This window comes from Podarcis cretensis (assembly GCF_951804945.1).
Source record: "Podarcis cretensis genome assembly, chromosome: 12".
Taxonomy (NCBI): domain Eukaryota; kingdom Metazoa; phylum Chordata; class Lepidosauria; order Squamata; family Lacertidae; genus Podarcis; species Podarcis cretensis.
This window is the reverse complement of record NC_137181.1, coordinates 32008233-32032623: the sequence shown is the minus strand read 5'-3', so window position 1 is coordinate 32032623 and position 24391 is coordinate 32008233. Positions and strand designations below refer to the sequence as shown.

The following is a 24391-nucleotide window of genomic DNA, read 5'->3' as shown; positions in this document are numbered from 1 at the left end:
TCCCAGTCAGCAAACATAATGTCATGACCAATGTCCTGTGCCCATTTAATCATGGCTGATTTAACTGTCTCGTCTATTGTATTCCACTTCAGCAACAAATTATACATTCTTGATACATTCTTAGTATTGGGTTCTAACAATTCTGTTTCCAATTTCGATTTCTCCACCTGGAAGCCAATTTTCCTGTCCTGTTTAAAGGTTTCCATTATTTGATAGTAATGGAGCCAATCTCGTACCTTAGACTTTAATTTCTCAAAACTCTGTAGTTTAAATTCACCACTTTCTTGTTCTAAAATTTCAGAGTATTTTGGCCATTTGGATTCTATATTAAGTTTCTTCACCTCCTTAGCCTCCATAGGTGATAACCACCTAGGAGTTTTATTTTCCAACAAATCCTTGTATCGAATCCAGACATTATATAGTGCTTTCCTAACAATATGGTTTTTAAAACCCTTGTGAACTTTAACCTTGTCATACCATAAATATGCATGCCAGCCAAACCTGTTATCAAATCCTTCCAGGTCCAGAATGTCTGCATTCTCAAGAAGTAGCCAATCTTTCAAACAGCAGAAAGCTGCCGATTCATAGTACAATCTTAAATCCGGCAGGGCAAACCCCCCTCTTTCTTTTGCATCAGTAAGTATCTTAAATTTTATTCTGGGCTTTTTGCCCTGCCAGATAAATTTAGATATATCTTTCTGCCACTTCTTGAAACAATCTAGTTTATCCACAATTTGTAATGTCTGAAACAAAAATAACATTCTAGGCAATACATTCATTTTGATCACTGTGATTCGGCCTAACAAGGAAAGCTTCAAGTTCGACCATATTTCTAGATCTTTCTTTACCTCTGTCCAGCATTTATCATAATTGTCTTTAAATAAATTCACATTTTTAGATGTCATGTTAATCCCCAAATATTTTACTTTCTTTGCCACCATTAACCCAGTTTCATTTTGGAATCTCTCTCTTTCAACATTTGTTAAGTTTTTTTCCAAAACTTTAGTTTTTTGTTTGTTCAACTTAAATCCTGCCACCTGACCAAAGAATTGAATTAACTCTAAAACTCTTTTTGTACTAGTGTCTGGCTCTTGTAAAGTCAATACTAGGTCATCTGCAAATGCCTTCAATTTGTAGTGTTTAGCTCCGACCTGAACTCCTTTTACCAGCTGGTCCCCCCTGATCATATTCAACAAAACCTCCAGGACTGATATAAAAAGTAATGGGGATATTGGGCACCCCTGCCATGTCCCTTTTTCTATGGAGAGTTCATCAGTAACCACGTTATTTAAAAATAGCTTAGCCTTTTGTTCAGAATATATTGCACTTATACCATTTTCAAACCTTTGGCCTACCCCCATCCCATGGAGATTCTTCTTCATGAAGTTCCAAGAGATATTATGAAAGGCTTTCTCCGCGTCCACAAAGATTAGGACTGCCTTCGTATTAATATTTACAGTTAGCAGTTCCATAATGTCAATTATGTTCCTTACATTATCTGATAAGTGTCTTCCTGGGAGAAAGCCTGCCTGGTCCTTATGAATCTCCTCCATTAACACCCTCTTCAGTCTTTTTGCTAAAATGTCAGCAAATATTTTGTAATCCACATTTAGTAATGATATAGGGCGGTAGTTCTTGATCTGGTTTTTTTCAGTATCAGTCTTTGGTATAAGTGTAATAAATGTTTCTTTCCACGATTCAGGTGCCTTTTTCCCCTCTAATATTTCGTTACAAACCTCCTTAAGCGGCTGTATTAGCCATTCTTTCAATGCTTTATAATATCTGGAGGTTAGTCCATCTGGTCCTGGAGATTTCCCTAATTGCATGTTTTGAATGGCACCCTCCATTTCTTGATCTGTTATTTTCTCATTTAAAATCAACATACTTTGTTGCGAAATTTTTTGTAGTCCATATTTCTTAAGAAAATCTTCTATGTCTCCTTCGTTTTCCGGCCCTTGTGCATATAATCTCCTGAAATAGCTCTGAAAGCAGTTGCTGATCTCATTTGGTTTAAAGATGTTCTTTCCATCCACCTCCAGGCTTGTGACTGTATTTAATTTCTGTCTCTTCTTCAGTTGCCATTCTAGAAGTTTCCCACATTTGTCCGCTGATTCAAATGTCCTCTGTCTCATTTGCTTAATTTTCCATTCTATCTCCTGGTTCATCAATTCCATATATTGCATCTGATAAAACTTAATTTCTCTCAGAATCTCATGAGACTTTGGTTTAGACCTCAGTTTCTTTTCTCCTTCTTTTATTTTTTCCAGAATCTTATCCTTCCTTTCATTTTGTTTCTTTCTCTTTAAAGAGTTCTGTTGTATCAGAAAACCTCGCATCACGGCCTTGCTTGCGTCCCAGATCACTCTTTTCTCAACATCTGTCCTCAGATTTATCTCAAAGTAGTCCTTCAAGGTTTTTTGGTCCTTTTTGTAAATCCCCACATCTCTGAATAGGGTGTCATTCATTCTCCATCTGAAGGATCCAGCTGTTGTTAGTTTCATTTCCATCTTCACTGCGTTATGGTCGGAGCATGTCTTTGGGCAGATTTCCACCTTTTTTATCCTTGGAGCCATTCCACTAGTAGTCCATATTTGATCTATTCTTGTCCATGTCATTTGTGCCTTTGAAAAGAATGTTCCCTCTCTCTCAAGAGGGTTTCTTGTTCTCTAGATATCAATCAGGTCCATGTTTTCAGTCATTTCAAAAAAGGTCTTAGGTAGTCTCCCGTCCTTAGAGACCACCTGTCTTTGTGCTTTATCCATATTTGTAGAGACCACGCCATTCATATCTCCTAATAAAATCACCTTGTAATCCAGATGATCCATTAATGTCTCATGTAGAATTCTGCCTTCCCTTCATTTGGTGCGTAAATGCCAACTATCAGGAATTTTTCTCCTTGGATTTGTATCTCAATTGCCAAAATTCTTCCATATTCATCTTTAAAGATCAATTTTGGAGCCAATTTTTCCTTTGCATAAATCACCACTCCTCTTTTCTTAACTTTATCTGATGAAATAAATTCCTGTCCTAATCCTAATCTTTTATTTATAAGTAATCTTCTATGTGCTCTTGTCACGTGGGTTTCTTGTAGACATATCAAATCCAATTGTTCTCTTTTCAAGATGTGAAAAACCTCACGCCTTTTCCTGGGAAGGTTCAGTCCATTACAATTCCAGGTTAAAAATTGCAGAGACATTGTTAATTAGTTACCTCCAGCTGCTCCCTGCAGCTGTTCTTCTTCCGTTGGTGACTTCAGTCCAAATGTCAAATTTCCAAGTTCTGTGTCAGAGGTCGAGTCTAGCACTCCTTTCAGAAGGTCCTCCTCGTTTCTGTCCAGGAATTGTTCTTTATCTTGCACTGTTCTTATTTTGACTTTCTTTCCTTTGAAGTTAAAAGACAAGCCTTGTGGAAATTCCCACCTAAAAGGTATGTTATTCTTCTTCAGCAGGTCAACCAGGTTCTTAAAATAGGTTCTTACCTCCAGAATGTATTTTGGGATGTCCTTGTAAATTTGAACAGAAGCATTTCCAATCTGAAGGGTTCTCTGGTAATGCAAATTTAAAATTTTATCTCTTTCCTCTTTAGATCTCAGAGTTATCAGACAATCCCTTGGGATCTTCCTGCCTTGCCTTCTGCCCAATCTGAAGGCGGTTGTTATCTTAAATTCTTCTTCCTCTGAGTTTACCTGCCAAAATTCTGATAATTCTTTTGTGAGAAAGTCCACTAGGTTGTCCCCTTCACTTTCAGGGACCAACCTAAGTCTCAAATTCTTCTCTTTCCTCTGCATCTCCCACAAAGACAAGGCCGCCTCATGCTGGTCCAGCTTCTTGCAGACTGGTATTAAACTTTCCTGTGTGGTTTCTGCAGTAAATTTAGCTTCTTCTGCAATTTTTCGAATTGTGGCGTTTTCTTGAACCAATTTATTTATGGTTTCTGTATTAGATGTAATGCTTTTGGTATTTAAGTCCAGTTTTGTTGTAAGTTCTGTCAGTTGTTTGATATTCTCCGTGCTTTGCTTAGTCAAATTTTCTAAAGATTCATTTATTTTGAGTAATGCTTGAGTCACTGAATCCATGAATACGTTTATTCCTTTCTCCTGTCCAGCTGTGCCTGTTGGCAGTAAGCCTGATATTGAGCCTCTTTTCTTTTGTGCAGCTTTAGCCTTAGATCTTGTTGTTATATCTTCTGCGGAGCCACTCATGTCCCAAGGTCGTTCCCACAGGAACAGCTCTTGAGTGGAAAAATCCAGTGACTTGTTTTTATTTGACAGTCTATGTTACAACTGTAGCCTTTCAGCCCTCTAGAGGGAGCAGTACATTATGTCCAATAAGCAGAAGAAACAAAGAAACCAAAAGCCCTCTTGGGGAAGAGTTTTTTTTTTTGACAAAGAAACTTTCAATCTTCTAATTGCAACAATATTATTTCTGTAGAGTCCCAAAAATTGTATCTATTTGAGCTCTCCGCTTTACAGCAGGTTCTGTCAGACAGTTCCTGTCAAAGCGCTTCACCCAGGCAGTCTGTTCCCAGAGACAGAGACAGCAGGAATTAATCACTTAAATTTCCTCTCATGCAGGTTAAGCCAAGTTCCCTTTTCTTCCCCCCCCCCTGCTCCTGCTTGCTGGGGGGGTAGTTAGAGTTCAATGCCAAAGTTAAATAGTTCAAAAGTTCAGAGTTACTTTTCCTTCAATTGCAGCTTTCCAGTTCCGTTGCTTTAAAAGCCATGCAGTCCGGGGGAGGCAGACTTCCTTTATTTACCATCCCCGTTTTCAGCCAAATTTCAAACTTTTTTTTTTTTTTTAATCCCAGTAGGTTTCCCAATCCTACTTACGGGTATTTCAATTTCAGTCCAGATTTCAGGAAGGAATCGGCGCTCTCCGCCTATGGCGACGCAGCTTCACTTCACGGGCTGGGTAGCGACTCTCAGCACCACACGATCCCCCGATGCTCCTCCGGAGCCTTTAAAAAGGCTCTTTTGCAGTAAAGGGGGCGCAAATGGTGCCCACCAAGTCTCCTTGTTCACAGGCTTCCGCGCCTGTGATTTTAGGGGTCCCCGCTTCGCCGTAGCGGTCAGACCCGAACTCGTGAAGCAGCCCTCTCTCCGGAGATCAGGGAGAGAGCCGCCATTAAGCGCTGGCGCCGACCGGAAGTCCATGTCGTTTCTTGTTTCTGTACCCTTCCCAGCAGTCATTCTTCCTCTGGTCACTGCTTTGGATACACAAATTGACTGTCTCCAGGCGCTGCAGTTGTCTGCAAGGGATTCACTCACGGCGGGGTTGATGTTGCCAGCCTTCATGTCACATTTGAAGACATCTTTATAACACAGAGTTGACCTGCCAATAAGACTGGTGCCTTAAGACAGCTTCCCATAGAGCCACTTCCTTGGGGATCCTGCCACCTTCCATTCTGTGGACATAACTAAGCCAGTGTAGATGTTGCTGAGACAGTTTCTCCCCCTCCTGCTGTGACAAGTTCCCCTCCCATGGATCTCCCAGGACCAGGAGAGGCATGAAGAGGGTGAAGAGAAGTCTCAGATTACTTGGGGGAAACTCTGGAGAGGAAGGGACTTAGGCAACTGTGGGGAGGAGGAACCTTCAGTCTCAGCAACTGCTTCATGGGGGGAAACCTGCTGAAAATGAGTTGATGTGCTTATTAGGCCTGACACTCCTGTGCAGATCCTATTCTTGCTAATAAAGAGTTAACGCCAACTAAGTTGGTGTGATTTACTGCTAGCTTGATCCTGTCAAAGACTATCTCATTATTACCGTTGAGCTGCCAGCCTAGTTGGCTCTTCTGTGTGGCATGCAAGGGGACATCATTTCCTTTGCCTCAGGCTGTGAAATGTATTTGGCCAACCATGGTTTCCTGTTTCATTTGAACCAAGAAACTGAATATAGCACCTTCTGAACAATCCAGGATATTGGACTGTCTTCAAACTATGGTTTGATGTTGCAGCTTGTACTGAAGCTGGGAACCACAGTTTCCCAGTTTAGATGAAATTTTAAATTAGAGTTGATTGGAAGACTCCTGGCTAGTTCACTTGCTCATGCAGAAGGAGTATTGAAGGGGCCATGGGCACATTTATTCATATATTAGCCTATTAAACAAAGTTATGATTACCCATGCCAGTAGCTCTCTTTAAGTAGCTGCCTATATTCCACTTTAATAAAAGCATTGAGAAAGACTTGCTTTTATAAACCCTGGAAGGTCAATAAAAGGGAAACTGATTTCACCATCTATTTATGACCTAGTACATTTTCTGAAGCCTGTTGAGTTGCAATTTGGTTAGCTGGGCATGCTGGGTCAGATGCTATTACCCTTTTTATACTAGTGTACATGCTCTTAGGTAACTTTTAATTACAGAGTCCTGAATGCTTGTAAAATAGATGACTCCTGGCTCCACCTAAAGCCATTGTTAAATGGACATATTTAGATGGCTCACGTGCACCAAGGTTTTATTTTTGCTGTCTTTCCCTCTCCTCTTTCTCCTACCATTAAAATGTGTTTTCCCCCCTTTGAAAGTACAATCAAAGGAAGCACACGCATGTGTTGCCAGTAATGCCACAGGTTTCCAGCATTGTAATAGAATCTAGGGGCAGAATGACCTGGTTCACACATAATGGTAAGTCATTGGGGTTTTTTTAATCCATGGCTTAGCATGGTGTGTGAAACCAGCCAAATGGTTTATGTACTACCATCATGGCTTTTTTTCATCTGGAACTCACCAACACTGAGTTCTGGCACCGCTTTGTTGCATTCCAGCACCTCTGTGTTGTTCCCCTGCAAGGCGCTCAGGGCTGCATGGTGAAGACGGCTGGCAGGCAGGTGATTTGGGTTGTGGAGGTTGGTGGTTTATAAAAAGGTCAACAAATTCTGGCACCTCTTTTCCTAGGAAAAAAGCCTTGACTACCATGACACCTCAGTTTGAACCTTGGTTTGTTTTAACTATGGTTCAGCATCACATGCAACTCCAGCTCCCTTCCTTTACCATAGTTTGTTTTGGCCACCCCACTGCAGACATCACCAAGGCACAAGGCAAGAAAACAAGCTAATCCTTGGAGACACAACAAAAAAATTCCTTCCAGTAGCACCTTAAAGACCAACTAAGTCAGTTCTTGGTATGAGCTTTCGTGTGCATGCACACTTCTTCAGATACACTGAAACAGAAGTTTCCAGACCCTTCTATATAGTGAGAAGGTGGGGAGGGGTATTACTCAGAAGGGTGGTGGGAATGGGTGATTGGCAGATAGCTGTGATGAGCCTGTTGACGACTCTTAACGACTGCAATGGGTCTTACAGGAAAAAGCAAGGGGTGAAAAGGTGAAAAATGGCTTTGTCATGTATAATGAGATAAGACACAAACCATGGTTTGTTTGATCATCTGTTTCAAGGTTTTCTTGCAGACATATAAATCCCTAAAGAACCTGGGGACAGGATACCTAGCAGACCTCCTTACCGAATATATATCTGAGAATATATCTCAGATTGATATCTGGGATCAGGAGCAGGGAAGCATGTTCCCTTCTGGGCAACCTCCCAATGGTCGCATTCCAGTGGTGAATGGAACTAGAGATAAAAGTGGGCAAGGAAACAAATATAATTATTATCTTTCTACAGAAGGCTAGTTTCCAGGGAGGTCTTGCTGATGGAATGCTGATGATTGGCGGCATGCTATTTTATGAAATCTTATGAGAGTAGACCTTCTCAGTAATAGCACCCACGTTCTGGAACACCATCGCACATGCAGTCAGAAATGCTGACAGCTTCTAAATGCCCTCTGAAGACTCATCTATTTATGCAGGCTTTTCCTGGCTTCCCATCGCACTGTTATTTTACTGATGGGTTGCATGCCAAGTTCTCGCCGTAATTTCTCAAATTAGCAATTGTGGGGTTTGACCAATGGATTTAGCAAAGCCTAAAAAAATAACTAAAGCCAGCTTCCTCAGGAGCTTGGCTTACAGAGATGCCATCAAAGAACGAAGGCAGGTGATGATGGAGTCGTTACCCTGACAAAAGGTGAGACATTCAGTGTCAGACATGAAGGGGGGTGGAGTCCCCCAACTGTGTGTTGGTTAGAAAAGGACAATGGCAGAGTTGGGAGGGGAAGGTTGCCAGCTAACAGGGGGCATGATGTCACCACAGGAAGAAAGGTGTCCTTTTAAACTGAGGTTTTTGAGCAAGGGTTTTAGGGAAGGAGAAAGGAGGGGCCAGAACTCCATGTGTGCTGGCTAGAGTTTGGATCTGATATCCCGCTTTACCACTACCCTAAGGAGTCTCAAAGCAGCTAACAATCTCCTTTCCCTTCCTCCCCCACAACAAACACTCTGTGAGGTAAGTGGGGCTGAGAGACTTCAGAGAGGTGTGACTGGCCCAAGATCACCCAGCAGCTGCATGTGGAGGAGCAGAGAGGCGAACCCGGTTCACCAGATTACGAGTCCACCGCTCTTAACCACTACACCACACTGGCTCTCAGAGAGGCTGTACCAAGGGGGGTGGCAGACTAGCTGCTGCTTTGGGCTCAAGCTTGTTGAAGCTATGAGAGGAGCAATGAGAGACATCAAAACCCCCAGGTTTTAAATACGTGTAAAATAAAGCATATTTCGTCTCCACTGGGCCTCATTCCAAAGGAACACAAACCTTTGTTAAGTGCCAAGATCTCTGGAATTTTGCTAATGCTTGGCAGATATTGAAGTGGTCCATAATAGTATTTTGGGGGGCCACCAACCAGCATGCCATTCATTCCTTTATGTATGCAAAACAATTGCTCTGTTTGAACAAGACAGCCCCCCTCCCAATTAAAAGAAGATCCATCTGGGCAAGCATAAATCTCTGGCCTGGAGCTGCTTTTTTGAAAAATAATAATGGTTGTTTAGAAGTGTCCAATTATTATATTACCTAGGGACAAAGAAACTCTTTCTTTAAAAGATAATGACAATGTGAAACTTTGATTACCCATTTCGCTCCTTGCTCTCGCTGGCATCCAGGGAATGTTTGTGACCCATGCAATAAAATTTCTAAACATGCTTTGTGGTGGCAGCAATTTGTTTCCTAATTGGGGCATCACTTGCAAAGTTCTCATTAAGGAGATTAAAAGACTCTGTACCAATGGCATCCCCAGCTTTAAGAAATCTTTCACTTCTCATTTATTGCAACGCTTTATTGCCTCTCTAATGAGCCCCCAATGATAACAGATATGCAATGTGCTACATTCAGTCCGACACCTAAATGGCTTTTTAGGTAATCAGAGCAATGGCTAGGAACCTGATTTCTTATATTGGCTTTTGCAAGTGGAGCTTCTCTGAAAACAATACTTTGTTCAGATGGTTCAAGTGAATTCCCGCAATCCAAGAACACAAGCACAGCACCCTGCTTCACTTCATACGGGAAAATATATTTGGTCAAACTATTTGGCTAGCTGGCACAAAATACACGGGTTTCCTAACAACTCTCTGTACCCGTAACAAACTACAGCTCCCAGAATTCTTTGAGGGAAGCCATGATTGTTTGAAGTGACATCATAGGGCTTTAAATGGATGGTGTAAATGTGGCCTTAGCCTGCTATGCAGTACTAGGGTTGCCATACGTCCAGAACTTTCCTGAGATACGCAGCAGTGCCTGGGTGGAAATTGGCAAAAAATATGTCCTGGACAATCTGTACATTTGGCAGCCCATGTCGGCAAGCTCAACAACTTTTCTGTCCAGATTTTCACTGCTTGAAATATGGAAACCCTCTGTGGTACAATCCTATACATGTTTACTTGAAAATAAAGCTAGCTGGCTATGTCCAATGTGGTTCAGTTTCTTGTAAAATGTGCTCATGGTTGTAGCTTTTGAGTCTTCCACCACATTTCCACACACAGCTCATTTTGGCTGGTTCAAAAATCAACTGTACTAACTCGCTGCATCCAAATGTCTCAGCTGGTTCATAAATGTCACTAAATTTTGGCGCAGACTTCCACTTCATTTGCTCATATTTGTATTGGTCCATTGGTTTCTCCCACCCCCCACCCCCCTCTACTTTATGTGCCAGAGTTGCAGCTTACATTTTATTCCTGCCAGATCTATTTGGGATTCAATATATTTCTTTGCAGAGAGTGCTTGTCAGGAGAAGCAGTAAATAACATGATGGATGCTGTTCTTTATATAAAGGAAAATGTGGCTTTTTCCATTATAAAGCACGAAACACAAGTGTGGAAAGCATGCAACAGTGTCTTCTCAGCCTCTATTCTTATACAGAGTGGCCCAATGAATTCTTACTTGTTTAAACTGGTCGTGGTTTGCTATTTAGAACAAGTTAAATTTAACACATTGTGCCTACTGCACAAGCGAATGGAAAATATTTTTTCTTCGTTTAACTTATGTTTTATTGGCTGTACTGTGAACCCTGTAAACAAGCTGGAGTTTTGAAATGCACCATGCATGCTTGTTTGGAATGCCCTTAAGCAATCATTTTTGCTTCTGTGATTTACTTGAAGAAAATAATGATTATCCTGTAGTACTTTACTGTGGAATGAAGCTTGTTAAATGGGAAGATGATTTTCCACTGCCAGACAGAGGCAGCTCAAATACCACTCCCCCCCCCCACTACCTCTAATAGTCCGGATTATTAAAGCATGCTGTCGTTATAATGATGTTAACAGCAGTGGCGTAGCGTGGGGGTGCAGGGGGGGGCCGGCCGCACCGGGCGCAACATCTGGGGGTTAGGGTTAGGGGGCGCAAATCCACGGGTTAGGGGTGCAAATTACTTGCCTTGCCCCGGGTGCTGACAACCCACGCTACGCCACTGGTTAACAGCATTTGTAAGAAGTGATATGTTGGCTGTAGATTTAGTAGATTGCTAATCTGTATTCTGGATGGCTTGCAGCACAAGTGCCAGATAAAGTGTTTCAGAGGCGCAGTTAACATCTGTTGCAGGCAGTGTTGATTGTGCAAGGAAAAATTTATTCCAACATCAAACTCTAAATCCAGACATCACTTCAGCAATACAGGTGTGCAACATCATAGGATAGCTCATCTGATGGAGCTGGTTTTATTACCAGACACAGGCAAGAAGTGATAGCAAGGCTGGATAACCCCTTCCTCGCCACAAGAGAATGGCAGCTTTCTAGCATCTCAGATCCCAAGCCAAAACAGGGTGCTTTGAAAATGTTTGGTGCTTTTCAGAGGTGAAGTGGGAACTGTATGAGGCAGCAGGAATCAAAGCAGAAATCCTTGAAGCACTTTGCTGCACCTCAGATAAACAGACATTTAAAAAAATGGCTGTAGACGAGTGTCTCCAGAAAGCATAATTAATGGGTCTAAGATTAGGTAAGGTAAAAGGTAAAAGTAAAGGACCCCTGGACAGTTCAGTCCAGTCAAAGGCAACTATGGGGTTGCAGTGCTCATCTCGCTTTCAGGCCGAGGGAGCTAGTGTTTGTCCACAGACAACGTTCTGGGTCATGTGGCCAGCATGACTAAACCGCTTCTGGCACAATGGAACAGAGTGATGGAAACCAGAGCGCACAGAAATGCCATTTAACTTCCCGCCACAGCCGTACCTATTTATCTACTTGCATTGGCGTGCTTTCAAACTGCTAGGTTGGCAGGAACTCGGCCAGAGCAACGGGAGCTCACCCCATCACAGGGATTCGAACCACCAACCTTCCGATTGGCAAGCCCAAGAGGCTCAGTGGTTTAGACCACAGTGCCACCCGCGTCTCTGGGTCTAAGATTACTATGATGCCATAATGCAGTGGCGTAGCGTGGGTTATCAGCACCCGGGGCAAGGCAAGTAATTTGCGCCCCCTAACCCATGGATTTGCGCCCCCTAACCCGTGGATTTCCCTAACCCCCAGATGTTGCGCCCGGTGCGGCCGGCCCCCCCTGCACCCCCACGCTACGCCACTGCCATAATGCCAGGGTTTACGTATCCAGAGGGCTACATAAGCAGAGGTACAACTGTATGTATTTCAGAGATGATTTGCTGCATTTCCAGTTTGGCATTAAAGCACTGAACTGGGAATGCAGAAGCTTCCCATGCTTACTACTGAAAGTGCAGCTAGTGGGACATGGATTTTCACTTTTGTGTTTTTCAAATGTTCACCAAAACCTTTCATCTTGCATTTTAGTAACAGTCACCTGAATGCAAAGGCATAATCCATTGTGGAAATAGCTATCCCACCAAAATCTGCAACAGTTTAAGTTTCAGGAGGAGGCAATAAATAAGGGCTTCGGTTAATTTACTGAGAGTGTAATTGAAAAGGCTTCCAATGTGTTAAAATGAAAGCACTCAAAATCTTAACAAGGCAGATTTAAGTATTTGCACCTACAATAATCTCTTCACACTACACAGGAGGTTAATGTAAGAAACAAATGGTGAGAATTAAAATAGTAATTTGAAGGGAAAACGAGAAGGAGAATGATAGTGAGGCTTTTTTTAATCCACACAATTAGAGAACTTGCACACCACAGATAGATGCAAGGTAAATAAAATAAAGGAATCCCCTCAGGGTGCCATATAGTACACCAGGGGGCTATAATAGGATTTAGCTTCTTCTGATCTTGATCACTTGTTTGTTTTGCTGCAGAGTGTCTGGCAACGCTCTTATGTCAATTTTGCATCGTTAAAAACCAGGAGAAATACAATAAGAAATAATCAAATGCAATATAACACGGTCCTGAGCATAAAGGACACTCTGCAGGGCAGACCAACCATAGTAATTATTTGAAAAGGCAACCTAACGTTTGCCTTACACCTGAGGAATAACAACGTCTCTGTTGACCACTAAAAGTAACCGAACACTTCTCCCAAGAACACACTGCCCTTTAGGAAAAGTGGGGGTGAACAATTAATCTGCCTTCACTCATCTGTGGTCCTCCAAATGTCATAATTCAGAGACATAAAAGCAAAAGAAGAGCCCTGCCAAGCACATGAGAAGATTCTGCTGGATCAGGCCCATGTTCTCACAGTGGCCTGTTCTCACAGAGACGCCTGTAAGCAGGACCTGAGTGCAAGAGCACTTTAGTGGTTTCCAGAAGCTGGTATTCAGAAACTTTAATTGCTGCGTCCAGCGGTGGAGGCACAGCATAGCCACCATCACTATTATTATTTATTATTAATTAAATTTCTATACTGCCATTCATCCAAGGATCCCAGGGCGGTTTGCAATATGAAAACGCAAAAATACATAACATAATAACAAACAAAAACAACACACACATGAGATTAAAAGGCCATAGATTGATTAATTAGCCAAAAGCCTGGGAGAAGAGGAATGTTTTTGCCTCGTGCCTGTGGAGAGCATTCCTCTGCTCATGGAGGAGGCACACGAAGAAGGTCCTCAGATGATGATCTCAGAGTCCAGGTCAGAGAGAGGCAATCCTTGAGGTATTGTGGTCCAGTGTCAGGCTTCGGGGAATCTGATCCCTCCCACGATGGCAGCCAAGAAGCAGATAAACAATAAAAGTTCTTACTGAGCAAGTTATTCAATAATTCACAGAGCGATGAAGGAATACAGTCTTCCTAAGATGATGGCATTGCTCCAAGTAAAGTCCCACCCCCTCCGTCTCTCCTATTCTACGTCACCCCTGCGTCAGCCAATCTGAGCTTTCTGCCTCTGAGCTTTCTTGTCTATACTCTAAGTGCTTGCCTGGTCCTGGGAGAGGTGGAGGGGAAGGGTCAGGAATGCTTTCCAAGGACACTGACTGTCAGCTGCCTCTCCCCTGGTGCTTCTTCTTCTTCCTGCTATTCCTCTCCCAATATTCCCCAGCTTCTCCCCTCTGCAGCCTCTGAACTATGCCCTTCTGCAAACCACTGATCTAAATCTATACTGTCCTCCTCTTCTCAGGAAGGTGCAGAAGAAGGAGTGGTGGTTCCCATCATTCCTCCTCAGTCCAGCCCCTGACATCTAGTAGCCATTGATAGTCTTATCCTCCAGTAATTTGTCCAATCCTCTTTTAAACCATCCAAGTTGGTGGCCAACAACATCTAGAGGGCACCAAGTTGACTGCCACTGCCTTTAAAGTATTTAACTATAGAGATGCAGTCAGTGCTATTTTTCTAAAAACTGAGGTGCCAGAACTCACCATGAACACCTCCCTTGTTCTCTTATAATGGCAATGGCGCCCACTTGAGAGGTGCTGGAGCTGAGTTCCAGTGAGTTCTGGCTGCAGAAAAAACTCCTGGGTGCATTACTATTAAACACATTAGATAGTTCTGATTTCTGTTAGAGGCAATGCCGTATGACTGCAGAAACAAGATTGTGTGGGCAGACAATCCAGAAAATCTAGAAGTAAAAATAAGTCATTTCTGGCATAATTCCCATACTTTCCATGCTGCAACCCAGCACGCACACACACATATCCTTGCCATTTTGCGAGGAAATCCAGGCCACAGATTTGCAGCAATGGCCATAATTAGCATGCATGCCACACATCACTTCAAATGAGTGGCATGTGGTTTTGCCCAAAATAGATTGCATTTCTTACTTGCCATAGATGAGTGATGAAAGGTATTCCTAAGAAAGATAGTTTTGATTACACTTGGTGTCCCTTTATAATATACATAAATAATATATGTGCATTTTTCCACCTCCAGCCACTCAAACTGGCTTATGGGGGGCTTATCTTGAATAATGAACTTTGTCTACTCATACTGCTCTTCTCTCTGAGCTGTATATGTATTTTACAGAAACTAACAGAATGTGCAACTGGACTCATTATTGCTTTTATATTATCATTACATTCGATTAAAATGACAATAAAAATTTATTGGGAGGGGAATAAATAACCCAAAATGAGGGGTGGGCCACTACATGCAAAACATTAGCCTCTTAATGCATACACACATTTGGGCAATGGGGGAAGGGCCTGCAATGATGCAATGAAGCTAAAATGTTCATCATTTGCAGGAAACATTTCCCTCGCTCTGATTTGGCTTCATGATGCTGTCATGTAGCCCAATCTAATTGGCTACATTTGAGTTGTCAGGCAGATTAAAAGCAATGCTTCTTGGCCTTCCTCCAATTTGACTTAATGATGTCACAGCACTTGTGTGGTTCCATATTGGCTGAGATTGCCTAAAGAATCAGCTCTTGATGGGGTGGCTTTTGGGGGTGGTGGGGGTGGTCTGCATTGTCTTCAGATCATAGAAAGAAGCCACTACAGGACAGAGAGGCCACAAACACATCATGTCAAAAATGAAAGGAAGGAAGTGTCTGGGAACTTTCCCTCTCAAACCTTTTGCTCCAAAATAAATTGGGAGCAAATATTTGATGTAATACAAAAAAAAAGAGAGGAGTAGGTGGGAAAGCAGTATTCCAGAGTGCTGAGTTTCTTGTTCTGATATCTGTATCCAGCCTATTTGTCCTTCTGGAAGTTTTTAGATGTTTAGACTGGTTTATTAATCTTTTCCTAATGAAAGGCAGCTAGTCCAACTTGCATTAAAATTTCACCACAACTGACTATTGTATGATGGATGACCCCCATTTCCACACAAATGGAGTAGATCCCTTAGCTAATGAAAGCAAACAGAAACTGCTCCTCATTACACTACCTCCCTGCCTTTTCTAACTTCCTTTATCTCAATGTCCTTGACGCATTACATTAGTGCTGTGTGCCTGTCCTCCAAACTCTCAAAAAGTTTTCTCTCCCCGTTCTCCCAAGAGACTAGTGTTTTTCTGACACATTCCACAGGATGCCTTAGAATTTATTTAAAATGCCTCTAAAATTTTGGTAGAGGTGGATTTGGGTAGCCAAGGGTAATGTATGTGATTTTCATTCCAGTAAACTTTTTTCCAGCGTCCTCTGCAGCCACCCTGGATGCCCCCACTTTCTGACCTGAAAAAACCACAAGGGAGGAGTTACCTCATGATTTTTTCCCTTGAAGTTTGAGAAGGCTGGAGATTCTGCCCATGAAGCTCCTGTGAGCAGTGCACTCACTTATTTTGTTTTTAAGGGAAGTGCTCCCTTCCCTTATTGATTCCATACTGATTTCTCTAAAATTAAAAAAGAACTTAATTTAAAAAACAACAACACTATTTAACAGCTTTCAGGCATAGGTGGGTGCTCAGTATAAAAAGGTAAAGGACCCTTGGACGGTTAAGTCCAGTCAAAGGCGATTAGGGGGTTGCAGCGCTCATTTTGCTTTCAGGCCGAGGGAGCCAGCGTTTGTTCACGGATAGCTTTCCTGGTCATGTGGCCAGCATGACTAAACCGCTTCTGGCACAACATAACACCGTACAGAAACCAGAGCACATGGAAATGCTGTTTACCTTCCCGCCACAGTGGTACCTATTTATCTGCTTGCACTGGCATGCTTTCGAATTGCTAGGTTGGCAGGAGCAGGGACAGAGCAACAGGAGCTCACCCCATTGCAGGGATTCAAACCACCAACCTTCTGATCGGCAAGCCCAAGAGGCTCAGTGGTTTAGACCACAGCACCACCCACTTCCCACATAAGAGCTGATCTGGAGTGGGCAAAGCTTAAACAATCAGATCCATCAAATTCCACAAATAAATCCATATAAAACAGATGCCTCTTCCATTCCTAGTCATGCTTAAGTCCTGTTAACATCAAGCCTACATTAGTGGTTATTAACTTGTCCCCTGGATTTCAGTGAGGCTTAAGCATCACTACTTTTAACTAGCTTGGTGCCAACAGTAATATTAACTAGCAATGCAAGGTGAGCATAATATTTATTTATTTATCATATTTTAGCTCACCTTTTCTCCTGGGAGCATGAGGTGGAATGCTGGTTTCTTTCCCTCCCTGTTTTGCCCTCATAACAAAGCTGTGAGGTACTAAAGGAGAGCTAGTCTGAATTTGACGAATTAGTTGGGCTATAATAGAAAATTCTGATAGGAAGTAATAAGTTGAGGGGAATAAAAGCAGGCATTTCCTACAATATGTAAATAAGTTTCTAGCAACATATTTTTAAGCATTAAAATAAATATTCTTTTGGTGTTTCATGAACATTCGGATGACAGAAGTCAAAGGGTCCAACTGCAATGGGCTCCAATTATTTTAATTCTGCCTGCTTTAATCACAAGGTGATAACAAACGCAGCTGCATAGGCTTCCTTTTCAAAAAATCTTGTGCCACATTCCATGATCTCAGAAATTTGGATGCCGATCAAAAATGGCAGGCCATCTGCCTCTCAGACAATTTATCTTCTCCTTCAAAGCTGTGCATGTTCACCAGGAAAGATTTGTGGAGACAAAGCTATTTTGCTCTGGAGACAGACCCTTCCTTTCCTCAGCAAAACACTGCCCCTTTCTCGCAGCCTTGACAGTAATTGCTTGAGTGCCTCCGAGCCACACAAAGACGAGGACATTAACCACCTGATTATTTTTATAAGGTCACCACCGCACCACTGAGTTAACCACCAAGTTAAGAAGTGTCGTCCCTGACAGATAAAATGAGCAGCCTTGATTTCCCCCAAGTTTAGCCATAATAATCTTCATTTCTGACTCTGCAAGGCTGCCAATTACTTCAGCCTGTCCTTCATCACAGTGACCACCCAAAAAAGATAGAGGAATTCTTTCTTCTTCTCCTTCTTCTTCAGGCTTCTCGTTCCCTGTTTCAATTAAGAGCTAAGAACCTTTAAATAAAGGTTAGTGAAGGAATAATAGTCAAAAGGTTCAGAGCTCAAAGGAAAAAAATGCAATTACATTTAATTAGTTTGATGACTAATGCTCACCCAGATTAATGGGGCAGTCGAAAGTTCAGCTCACTCCATCTGTCCCAATTTGTGTGGCAATTACTTGTTCTGTGGTCTGACTCCACGAGGTCTTGACCTGCCTTATTTGGGTCTTCAGCACAAAGAATCCCTAGATCACCATCATCTGGGTGGCGTGCAATTTCAAGCTAAGGATGTACACTTGTAATGAAAACATTATTAAGCATTCATTTGGCTTCGTGAAAAGGATTTTGACTATAAACAGAAAGGCAGTGAGTGAGGACTGTGATATAGTGGTTCAGTTCACTGAAATTCATGGTTAACAGGAAGCTTAGCTGTGGTTTGGAACATTGACTGAATTGGCAATCCATGGTTTGTAATCAACCAGCAAATCAGAATGGGAAACCATGATTTCAAATGGTTTTGTTTTATTTATAAAGCACTTTATAACAAAATGTGGACTGTGCAGGGTGGGACCAGAATTTCCCCCTGAAATAAGCCAAAATCTCAACCCAGTTGGATTCTGCAAAGCTGTATCAAATATGGAAATTAATCACATCTTGTCTTATATTCACTGTGTGTGTGTGTCTTTTCAATACAAAGCAGACTGTGTCTATTGAATAATAATAAAACAGATGGAACGAGATGGATGATATGAGTGAAGGATCTGTGCTTTGAGGAAGCTTGGCAGTGTGTTTTTCTCCCATTCATCCTCTGGACTAATGAAGCTCCACAACTAAATTCTGGATTCTAAGTTACACAATATCGGTCCACATCAAGACCAGTTCCAGTTTTGTGAAAAATACAGCAAGACGCAACTTCATGTTAGGATACATCTGTCACAACAATTTTGACCATCGTGGCTGTGAGTCTTGGATGACCTCTTCCTTGCCTTGCAGGCCTTTTCCCACTTGACCTGGGAAGGTGGGACCCTGACTGACTCCAGCTACAAAATCTGAAGCTGCTGAAAAGACTTTTGGGTTGGAGCTTGGGGGTGGGGGGTTGCTCTCTTTTTCTATATTTATTTTTAGATCTTCTTATGATTTATGTGGAAATTGTTTAATTTGGTTGTGTACTTTTCAATGTGTTTTATTTATTGTTCATGACTACTTTTGTTACATTTGTGATTATGTGATTTTATTTCATGCTGTAAGCCGTGTTGAGCATGGTTTAACTATGGAAGGGCGGCATGATATATGCATGTAATTTTGACTTGCGGGATTTATATGACAATGACCACAAGTTCCTGTCATACATAGTGGAGGAACTGCTGTTTTTCTTTGTCATGGTGGAACTTGGTATTGAGGAGGGGCAGTCGTTGCTCTGTAATGGAAAATTCAATGCAGCAGAAATCCCTTAGGATGTATTTGCTCCCAGCCAGCAGGTGTCACAAGTTATTACATTTTTATTGTTTCACATCTCACTATCAAAATACTATACCCCAGCCACTGGAATTATTAGCTCTGCTTCCCAAGGAAGACAGATGATATTCGGTCAGCTTAACAATCAAGAATTTATATGCCTGGGAGGAATTCTGCATTTGTACTTTCAAAAAATATTTTGAAGTTAATTAGAACAGTGTTAATGAATTTGATGTTCCATTTCTGACCATCATGTGCCTCTTGATTCAAGACGGTCACCACTGAAACTTCATGCTACCCAACCCTCCTGAAACCTGCTCTCACCATCTACGGTTTCAAACATTACTGAAAACAAAACCAAACTGAATGCCCATTAAAAACTATACAGTGGTACCGGGTTACATATGCCTCAGGTTACATACGCTTCAGGTTACAGACTCCACTAAAAAGTGCTTTGAGTTAAGAACTTTGCTTCAGGATGAGAACAGAAATTATGCTCCAGCGGCGCGACAGCAGCAGGAGGCCCCATTAGCTAAAGTGGTGTTTCAGGTTAAGAACAGTTTCAGGTTAAGTACGGACCTCCGGAACGAATTAAGTACAGTAGGGTTAAATATTCCCTCAGTGCCTTTAGTTCATTGTTTTTGGGGTCGGGATGTTAAAATGAGTACCTGAAACATAACCCTCAATCATCCCAATTTGAACGGGACATCCTAGAATTACAGAAGCCATCCCAGCTTCTGAATGGATCCTGGAATGTCCTGTGTTGGCTCCTGTGACAGCGCAGCCTCGAAAGAGGCACACTTTTGGAGGGCCATGCATCCCCAATTTTCCTCTGTGGCATGTTGAAGGGTATGCTGAAATTGCAAACAGGCAGCTGTTGTTTTAATGTTAGTGTGCATTATTTCTTATTGAAGAAGAGCCTTTCTTCTATTATATCAAGGGGTCAAATGCAGCCCACCAGTCCTCACCTGGCCCCTGGACCCCTCTCCAGGCCACACCCCCTCCTGCTAGGCCACACTTCTTACCAGCCCTGCTTCACACCCCAAGCATTTTTGAGTGGCTGGAATGTGTCCCTGCACTCTGATTGTGTCTCTTGCTTGCCTGGATAGAAGATAGGGAGATGGATGTGTGAGTACAGAAACTAGCCTATTGTACAAAGGTAACATTTCCATTTATTGCCCTGCCTACCACCAGCGTGTGGAACCCAGAAGGTTACCCAGAAGGTAATGTGGCCCACATTCACCACTCCCATGTTATGTAATTCAAAGGGATTTTCCAAGAGGCCCCAGGCAGTCTCTCATCAAGGTGATGGCCAGAATCAGATCTCCTCAGCCTCAGCAATGTTGTTGCATCCTGGACCTTAATATAGATGTTCTTGCATATTGCCTTTCATCTGCCTACAACCTCTTGAAACACTCTGCAATTATCAATTTTAAGTGGCATTAGGGTTTCAGCTGGTGCCTCACAGATTATTATTTTTAAAACATATTACAAGTGAGTCAATAATTTTTATGGGAACTAGTCATTTTATTTTAAAAATCCATGCAAGCTTTCAAACTGAAGTTCAACCTCAGGCATAGGTGTTCAGAGACAAAATAAGATAAAATTATAAGTTACTTCAGACACATAATAAGTTCTGCACCTCTTTAGAACAAATATAGGTAATGATAATTGCAGAAGTCTTAAGTAACAAAACCCAGTAGTGATTTGTGAAGGCAAAAAAGAGAGAGAGGACTTTTTTTTTTTTTGCAGTCAGAAAATATTGTTTATTACTTTTCAAAGTCAGCAACAATGGCTCCCAGGGGTGGGGTGCAATCTAAATTATTTTATAAATAAAACACAAAATCATACGAACTTAACGACAAATGGATTTTAGTTCTTTACTAATTGGCCTCAACACTGGCTCACTGAAGTCCTGACATGAGAGGCAACTTTTCAACTGGGATTTCAAAAGGGTCACACACCTGTGCGAAGACAACTTTCAAAATAATGTTAGAAGGCGTTATACCCCACCCCAACATATACACCTAGGAAGCAGAAACTACACCTTCTGGATACCATACAAGGCCCCTTGGAGACACTAGCTGTAGATAAACTGCTGGATAAATTTCTCCAGCTTCTCTTGGTTCTCTTTGGCACGGAAGGTCTCAGAGAGGTGGAGAATGGGCTCCCCTTGCCTTGCTGCTTCTCTCAGCACCCCCAGTTCCTTGTAGATGTGGACAGAGATGGTCGTCAGAGTTCTGCAGGCACATTCAAAGGAAGAGTCTTCTTTTGCCTTTCTTGCCAAAAAACAGTGCAGCTTCTCCACGTACTGGGACTCTGACTGAGGAGACTCCATTTCCCAGAGGAAGACAGTGGCTCTTTCCAAGGTCTTCAGCAAAGGGCTCAGAAGACAGCAGAGGAACACAAAAAAGTTGGAGCAGTTTTCCACCTGGCTTATTTTGAAGCAGCAGTTTCCAGTTTCGTCACTGTAATCACTGTCGCTGTCCGCAAAGTCATCTGTTGCCTTCCACAGCAACCTCTTCGTGAAGCGCTTTTGGGCTGTGTCACACACCAAGACATCACTGGGCATCTCCTCAGCAACCAGCAGTCCACACTGGATCAACTTGTCCACAGCAACCTGGCAGTAGTTATACAGAGACTGGCAAGGCTGGCATAGGAGGAAATCCCTGGGCAGCAGCTGGACGAGCAAGACAGTCTTGTTGTGGAGCTCTTCCTGGACCAGGACCACATCCCTGAGCTGCTCAGGGCTTCCCAGGTAGGGCAGCAGCTCCACCAGGAGGGCATTGGCAGCACAGACTCCGACCGCTTCCTGGATGAAAACAGGCAAGAGGGCAGTGCTGTGCTGGCTCAACTCTGTCATGGCTTCGTCTGTCTTCTTGGGAACCACCAGGACATCCCCCAGGGAAAGGTGGTAGAGGGAGATGCAGTGCCGCAGCAGGAACAGAGCATGCAACACCACATCACGCACCTGCCCAGAAAACCCCACATCATAGCTGCGCAGCAGGATCTCCTCAGTGAGCCAAACAAAGTCCTGCATCAGTTGGGAAAGGAAGACGCCCTCTTTGTGTTTATGCAGAAAGAGTGCAGACATGATCTGTACAGCCATGATGGCAGAACAGGATACACCAGCGTTTTCCAAGTATTTCTGGTAAGAGGAGTTCCTCCAGACACTTTCCAGAACCGCTCTGCCTGAAGAGGCTGTTTGCTACATACTCCTGCAAAGAGAAGGGCTGAGCAAAATCAACCCGGACACAGCCCAGTCCTCTACAAGCAGCTCTGCAGATGGTCCACAGGGATGTCCAGAGGCTGAGGGTCTGGGTGGGGCTCACTTTCCCCCTGTAACCAGAGTCAGGAGCCACATCATAGGAGATTCCAATGGGCACAATCATGATGTCAGGGACAGTGCCTGAATGGAACGCACTGAACACCAAGCTCAGCCACTCCCTGCTGGAGGCAGAGACCTGTGGTGCACCAGCGAAGGCCTCTTCCAGGAAGATCAGAAGTGGCTGTCTACTCCGGAGAACTTCCTCAACATATGAAGCCAAAACAGCTCTGGAGAGGACTCCTTGCTCACTGTCCCGGGCCTGTTCCACTCCTTGCAGCAGGAATACCCCTCCTAGGAGCGCCAGCAGGGTTCTGCACTTTGAAGGATAGGTTTTGTATTCACAAGTGACCCTGGGTGTGCCTAGGCCCTGTGAGATGAGAAGGAGCTGAAGCAACAGCCTGTCCAACTGAGATTTGTGGGTTGATAAAAAGACCACAGGAACATCAGGCACCTCAGCAGCCCTGCGCACCATCTGAGAGAGAGGACATTTTTATCAGGTTTGGCGACATTGTGTTTTTGTTTTTCTTTCTTCTTTGGAATATTTTAAGAATATCATCTATTTTTCACACAGAGAGGAACGTGGCCAAAGAGCTAAATAGCAGTGTATGAATTGAATGGGAAGAGTCAGTTTATTCTGAAGGGTCATAGTTGAGCATACGTTTTGCATGCAAAAAGGTCTACATTCTGTTTCCAACATCTCCAAGTAAGACAGGGGCTAGGACCTGACTGAAACCCTGGAGAGCTGCTGCCAGCCAGTGGAGACCAAATGGAGACCAAATGGAGCGATGGTCTGTCTCGGTGTAAGGCAACTTCCTATGTCTCTGGGGTGAACCCACGCTGTTCCATAATGCAAGGCCGAGCAATCGTTTTTCTTTCCAGTCAATGTGGTCCTAGATAAGTGGTGATTAATGGATAATCAGTTGCATCAGAATCTTTGCCTTTTGGGGAGGTTAGCCACTAGAGTGCATGGAACTTCCTTGGAAGATGCAAGACCCAGTTGTCTAGGCTTAGTGTATCGATGAGGGAGCAGAGGAGCTGGGGCACTACTGCTGAATTAGCACATCTTGTGTATATACATCATGCTGTCAGGCCACTGTGATGTTTTGCTAATGAAATGGATTATTAGAAAGATGCCACAAGTTCCCATTCCTCTGCCTTCCTAAGGACTCTGATCAGTACAGGCTGTCCATGAGAAGATGGAAAGAATCAAAACTTTGCGACTGGCTGGATAATTTGTTCTCTGGCCCTCTCACAACCAAGATAAATCCACAGGCCTTCTCAGAGCTTGGTGACAATCATTCTTCCATCAGACTTTCATCTTCCTTGGGTTCATAACTAATGTAGGACTGACCCCTACAATGTGTTTTCTTTGGTTTGCTTTAGTATGCAGGAATGATGGATAAGCAGCCATTTTACAGCAGAAATGTGGGCTAGCCCTTCACTGGAAACCTGTCCTTGATATATTTCCTCCTGCCTTCTCTGAGAACTGGAAAGACCCAGAATCCATTTGTTATCCCATATGTGCTCGCTTCATACTTGACTATGACAATTGTAAGTAATATAATAACATGTGGAATAGGCATAAGTCAATAAAGCAAGGAGAGGAAAATCCAGTAGGAGGATCATGATCTTTCGGCCCTCTTACAAGCAGACACCAATATTAGTCTTAGAGGACAGAAAAGTAAATGTTTTGGATTGAAATGGTGTGGTTTCATTAGAGGGCAGAAGAAAGTCTCAGCCAACCTAACTCTATGGCAAGGAAAAGGAAACGCTCATCAAATGCACTAAGCCAAGCATTCCTTAAAACATAATGAAGTAATATTTCTTCATTAGTGTCATCACCATATAATATACAACTACAGGGCAAAAATAAAAACAAAATAAAATAATGGCTTCTTGTTTTAAAAAAGGTCTCCAATAAGAAGTGGGTTTCCACGCGCTAAGATAAAGGAAATCACGGTGTTTTCCTAAAAAGAGAGAGGGGGGAAGGGAGGAAGGGAAGGGAAGCAAATGATTGATTGCTATAGCTGTAATTCAATCACAGGATA

The 24391-nt window shown here is 42.8% G+C and overlaps 1 pseudogene across 1 annotated transcript; it reads right to left on the bottom strand.

Moving 5' to 3' along the window:
* Nucleotides 1–20885: 20885 nt before the first annotated feature.
* LOC307200098 (glycerol-3-phosphate acyltransferase 2, mitochondrial pseudogene) lies at nucleotides 20886–22815 on the bottom strand (annotated as a pseudogene). Its single transcript has one exon. The product of its transcript is annotated as a glycerol-3-phosphate acyltransferase 2, mitochondrial pseudogene (transcript).
* Nucleotides 22816–24391: the final 1576 nt, after the last annotated feature.